Source organism: Sinocyclocheilus anshuiensis, unplaced genomic scaffold (assembly GCF_001515605.1).
Source record: "Sinocyclocheilus anshuiensis isolate Anshui unplaced genomic scaffold, SAMN03320099.WGS_v1.1 scaffold1623, whole genome shotgun sequence".
Classification (NCBI taxonomy): Eukaryota; Metazoa; Chordata; class Actinopteri; order Cypriniformes; family Cyprinidae; genus Sinocyclocheilus; species Sinocyclocheilus anshuiensis.
Window position 1 is genome coordinate 669,548 of NW_015553403.1, and position 6,566 is coordinate 676,113.

General features: G+C 37.3%; 1 protein-coding gene across 2 annotated transcripts in view; it reads left to right on the forward strand.

The window, feature by feature from the left end:
* The first annotated feature begins 884 nt into the window (after positions 1 to 884).
* The window catches only part of LOC107668314 (pleckstrin homology domain-containing family F member 2-like), a 30,190-nt gene continuing 24,508 nt past the window's right edge, over positions 885 to 6,566 (forward strand). Inside the window, exon 1 of one of the 2 annotated variants that reach the window (XM_016460154.1) lies at positions 885 to 1,439. The gene's annotated coding sequence lies outside the window, so the exon portion shown is untranslated. Of the gene's footprint in view, positions 1,440 to 1,486; positions 1,609 to 6,566 lie in introns of those variants that run through there. The other variant, XM_016460155.1, reaches the window with a different exon arrangement.

Here is a 6,566-nt window from a genome sequence, read left to right on the forward strand (position 1 = left end):
TGCACTATCAACAGACTGATCTCACAATTTCTAACCAGAAAATGGTATAAAGCAATATAGAATAACATTGCATTAAACATATTTAATTCATACGAATATATCATAAAATATATTAATGTATTAAAATAATACATATATTATTTAATACAAATAATATTAATTAATAATATAAAGTTAAACATACTGCCATCACTTCAGATCAAACCAGAAATAACCTGCAACTTGACTGAGAACAATGAAAAGCACAAATGTAACTCTTTAAAACAAAACAGAGAGCTGTGTAATGTCCTCAGAAGCCAGGCTACTCCAAGACATCCAAACTGCTGTCAACGATGTAATCAGAAAAGCAGTTACAGTTTCAGTGTGGGACACGGGTATCATGTTTAGATGACAAAGCTATTCTCTGCAGAAACAAGAAATACATTTAATGAGCCCAATATAGATGTGCTGAATCACCAATGATTCTTTGGTACTATGAAAACAGAAAAATGCATGCTAGCACTTTTAGTGTTTAAGAGTACAACACAATAGAATATTTGATACTACATTTATGCTTTTCAGTCTTTTCGCAAAGAAAACAAAATGCAGTATGGCAACAGCTAAGAAGAGGCTCATATTTACGGCAGGACAGGGTCTTTATATCTGTGAATAAATGTGGGTCTCATTAAAAACATTCTGAGAGCCAATGGTGAAAATTTCTTACTGCCTCCTCAAATTTTATAATGTTGTATTTATAACATATCCTTTACAAAAATGACCTGAATACAATAGAATGGTTGCGAAAGACTGCAAAACATGGCATTACCCACTTGACCCAAATGAAGGAAATTAGAAAAGTGTTTTGTTGTGTTATGCATAGTCATTAAAGCTAGGCTGTTTCAACTTACCTGAGAAAGACCAAGGTCATTTGTATTGGCTGCAAACCTAAATCATTGACCTCATAACCCAATAGCAGTTTTAAAACGAAAGATTATGCCTTTATAACCTTGCGGTTATCTACTCAACTGGGTTATTAAACCCACTGTTGATTACCTCACACACTAATCACATGACTCAGGCAGTTATAAAGGCAGATCTAATCGGTGGTTTATTTCTAAGAAACATGTATATGCAAGTTTCCAGCGAGAAGGAAAAGCGAAAGGCACCACATGAACACCAGACAACGTTAAATACAAGGATCAGTGTTTATCCAGATTAGTCCCTGCCCCTTCTCCCACACCACCCCGACCCGGAGTCACGCTAGTGACGCTTCACCATTCCCTGCTCCTGCCTCAGCCATATTGAAAGAGCAGTTTCCGAGTTTGGCTGCACGGGAAGGTGGCAGAAGAACTTTCAAGTGACGCTTTTTGAATTTGGAATTAAAATAATATACCCGTTGGAAAACTTACCAGAGATTGTCTGCAGCTTCGCGTCTACAGCCGTCGATCGGTTGCTTTGAGGTGAGCGCGCGCGTGCCTGTCTAAATTTACCAAGCGCTCGCGAACGGGCTGGTTTCCATTCGCGCCTGTCAGAGCAAGTTTGCATTGTAATCTTTGAACGACTACTTGTTTATCGTGGTTCATTTGATTCTTTTTCCACACTAGCGTTAGTGAAATGTGTTTCAGTCAGGTAAGTTTGAAAGCTGTAGGAAGAAGTCAAAAAACTATTCGTGCGCTATGGGACAGTCCAAGCGCCTTGTTAGCTTGTAGCATGCTAACGTGAGGAAAAACTTTGTCAACGACGAAATGTAAAACTAACTTGAACACAGCAACATAGGTTTGCTGTTTAGGTATGTTCCTCTAATTCATAGCTCATTTTAGCCAGCCAGTACAAAGTTTTTATACAAACACTGTGAAAGTAATTAGTCTTTTAGTTGAGTTGTCAGTGTCAAAACACTTGCATTTAGCATTTTATATGATTTTATTTTAATTTTTTTGCATTTTTAATCTGACATATCATTAGGGCCTGGTTTCACAGACAGGGTTTAGACTAAAACAGGATTAGGCCATAGTTCAATTAGGACATTTAAGTATTTTTTTATAAATGTGCTTTACAAAAACATTACTGGTGTTTCTCTTGGGACTAGTGTTGTCACGGTACCAAAATTTCAGTATTCGGTACCGATACCAGTGAAAATCCACGGGTACTTAAGAAAACCTGGTACCGTAACGTTTTCATTTTTTTAGTACCGACTTGGTACCGAAATACCGGGTCTTTTGACAACACTACTTGGGACAAAACAAAGGCATTGATATATTTTAAGATAAATCAGTGGAAGTTTCTTTCAGTTGAAACAGCTCAGATTTACATTTTAGTTTGGGACTAGGTTTAAGCCTTGTCTGTGAAACGGGGGGTAGAAGTTTTACTATTAACTTCACCTGTGTGACAGCCAGTGTGACGCATCGAAACTGCATAGTGAAAACCACCCAAACCTGTTCCTTGCTAAACAGCATGGCCTCAGTCATATAGTGATGGGAAAATTGAGGAGTAACGTTTTTTTCTTTCCTCTAAATAATCGCTTGTCAACGAGAACATTTGCAATTTGCTTTATATTTAAGGTTGCATAAGTTAACTAGTAACCAGTTGTGGTGGCTTGGAAATACTTGGTCGAAATGCTATGCGTAATATTTTACAGCATGTAACTGCACGATCAGGATAAATGAAATTAAATAAATACATGGATCCAAACATATTTTAGCAGTAGGGGCAGTATGAAACTTTTATGTAGTTGCTGTTAGTCTGATACTTTTTTTTGCCTAAACTTTTTTTTTTTATGCTTCATACATACTATGTATGATTTTCTTATGACCTCACACTGAGCATTCATTTTAGAGTTTTTTTTAAGATGAGGTCCTCAGAAATGTTTCATATATCCTATTGTCACAGTTTCACTTCTGCATTCATATGGCTGTTTGATTCACACCTGCACTTTTAAAAAGGGCGATGGAGTCGGGTGTTTGTATTTGTGAAGATGGATGCTGTCATACATTCATGGATGTATTTAAATGTAAAATACTTTTCTTGTAAATTTGGCTTTGTCTGTTTGTACCTTTGGACTGTGTGCAAAGTTCTTCAAAGTAGAGACTGATCTCGATCTCTCTCTCTTTCTATGTATGTATGTATGTATGTATATATAGTCAGTACTAATTAAAAAAATATTTTAACGTTTGAGTGTCTTGACACCTGGTATGCAGAAGGAGAACTGATTCTTAAATGTTTATTTCTGCTTTTCAGTGCAGAAATAATAATTGGACTGCATAAATAAAAGCATTATGAATATTCTCAGTTAGCTGGATTTGATTGTTGGCGATTTGGCATGATCTTGGATTATTTGGTTCTTCTAAGCTCATCCTGGACTTGCTGTCATCCTGTACTTGCTTTTAAGTTTAAGGCCCAATCCCATTTCTACCCCTTAGCCCTTCCCCTTTCCCCTACCCCTCCGTTTTGCGCGTTCACGTGAAGGGGTTTCATTGCTGAACATGTGTATGTTTTCAGAATGAAGGAAACAGATGTTTTCATGGTGCATTCCTTCATTTAGTCTTATTTCTTACCTTTGGTGCTACTTGTCCAACCAGGCTTTTCAGACGTGAAAAGTAAGTTAATGGTTCAAAATAATCATGTTTACCAGCCTTGCTTGATACTTCTACTTCTTTACTTGATGCTCTCACTGCATGAGTACAATTGGTCTCACTTTCTTAATAAATTCAAAATAGGTTCTTCAGAACAATAATACATTATTTATGGATAAGTCAAGATTAGCTCTTTAAAGTTTAATTCTGTTAGGCGTTGAGTTGATTTTGTTTCTGCATTGCAGTCATTACTCTGCCATTGACCTCAACATGTTTGCTATGATTTTGTGCAATGATTATTTTCAGCAAAAATCTTAATTGTAAATGCAATATGTCTTCTAACGATGTTGAGTGAACCATTTATAATGCTCTAAATGAATCTTACAAGTAATAATATGATTTTGGTACATCCAAGGATCAGCCTGTGCTTATGCAAGTCTGTCTTGTGCTAACTTAGTCATGTCTGTAATAATGGGTACAGACATATGGCCAAGCAATGTCAGCAAGACAGACAGCAGGGTCAAACTGTAATGTTGTGCAGTGTAATGATGCAAAAGTGATTTTTGTTTTGTTATATGTAGTTATTCACCAAAGATTATTAAAGGAGACATATTATGCCCCTTTTTACAATATGTAGTATAAGTCTCTGGTGTCCCCAGAATGTGTCAGTCAAGTTTCAGCTCAAAATACTCCACAGATCATTTATTATATCATTTTGAAAATGCCTATTTTGAGAAGAAGCAGAAACACACTGTTTTTCGTGCCTGGCTCTTTAAATGCAAGTGAGCTGCTGCTCCCCGCCCCCTTTTCCAGAATAGAGCTGCGCCATTACAGCTCGGACCTGCTAAAAACATCTGTTTTGGTTCTGATTATCATGTTTATCGCGCTGAAATCATGCGTTTTAAACCATATTAGTTTAAACTTCTGATAGACGTTTTCTGAGTGCACACAACCAAAGCACATGGACAGAAAGTGACTGTCCCAGCATGTGAGTACTAAACTAAGTTCTCATTCACACACAAGTTTATATTAAAAAGACACGAGTTACAAAAACAGTCAGTAATGTCTGTGAAGGTAAACTGCTGGGAAATAAATCGCTTGTTTATTTTAGATCTGTTTGGCAGCAACAATATACAGTAAATAAATCAATAAATCCACTGTTGTCTCCTCTGAGGCTGGGACTCTAAATAGTGTTCTGTGCTCGTCTGTGCAGCCAAAGGCAGAACAGTTAGCATGTTTTGCTCAAACTTTCGCCACGGCATTACACCGTTGTTGCTTGCAAAAATGACAGCACCGTGGGTGGAAACTTACAGATTAAGGGGCGGTAATATTATAATGAGATCCCTTTGCCACGTCACCAAGGGAGCGAAATCAGACGCGCTCGTTTTTTCAGACGCTTGCAGAAAAAGGCTTACCAAAACTAAGTTACTGGGTTAATCTTTTTCACATTTCCTTGGTTGGTAGATGCACCGAGGACCTGATTATAGCACTTAAAACCTGGAAAAGTCAGATTTTCATGTTGTCACCTTTAAGCGGTCTTAACTAAGCGTAGACATGGTCTACCAAACCTGTAACTACAGGAATTCATATTAGGGCTGTCAACATGTTTTTCGAATTTCGAATATTCGTCGAATTCAAAATAAAAATCCACATTCGAATGCAAAAACGTTGCATTTCGAATTTTAGGTGTGCGTCAAGCAGCCTTATCAGTGGCGCACGAAATGTTCAGTGACTGATACTTAACAGCTGTCAGTATCAACTTCTATTTATCAGCCAATGAAGAATTTGGAATCAAATTATGACTCCCAAGTCAAAATTGAATTGAATCATGAGGTGCCAAAAAATTTCCACCGCTTGCCATGCCATCAAAACAACCTTAAATAGACACAAGAAGTGTCTGACGTTTAATCCATAGAACAGATCTGGAAATTGGCTTATGTCTTCAACGTAACCAAGTACCTGGAAATAGTGATTTTTATGCTCTCTTGAGGTGGTTTTTGATAAAGTCATCCATGCGCATCAAAAAAAGTCATGTGATTGCGCTTTGGGACAGGATAACTTGACTAACTAGTGGACCGATTTTGTTGCACAGTATCTCAAATGTTGTTATGGTCATTCTTAAATGCCCAAGCAAAGACTGTCGTCAAAGTATGTCTGTAGAATTGCCTTCCAGAACTTTCTTACACAACTGCATTCCCTAACAGCAGGCATCCACATCCGAAAGCAATGACAGCATTTATTGTGTTTTGTCTCTTCGCTCTGAGGCGCAAGTAATTTATTATATACGAAAATTATTATATTCAGTGGCTTCTCCTACTTTTCTTAGTAGGGTTGTGTCGATAGACGATAGTCAGAGATATCGACGATGGCAGATGTTTTTGTCGATAGTCAAGATGATATTAGGCTCATTCTCCTATTAATGTATTAAATTACTATTATTATTATTATTATTATTATTCGGCGGCCTATTATAATTCGGCTATCATTAAATTGCCCCGCTATTTCACTTCAGCACCACACTTCACACACACACACACACACACACACACACACACACACAGGTGAAGGAGTCTCCAACCACAAACACAGACGTACATCGTCTGCTGATATAAGGTATTTCATTGCACTTTAACAAGTAATCTTAACAGCCTATATATGTGCAATATTTTAACTGAGCCCCCACTAACTGAGTTTAATGCCACATGTTAAGCGTGCGCGCGATCAGGAGCACTGTATGACTGATGTATCCGTTTAATTTAACTTTACTCCAAATGTATGAACTTACCTGTTTTAAACACTTTTATATTTAACGTGTTCGTTTATGTTCATTATTTAATGTTAAACTGTCTTTAAAATAAATCTACTTTTGATTTTCACCGTTGACTGCAGACGAATTCTTCGTTTTGCACGATGATATGATGAATGGATGTCTCATTTTTAACAGTAGATTCAGTGACGTTAGAGACTAGAGCTGATCTGCGCATCACGGCACGCGTCTGCGGTGCATTAAAGCCTGGG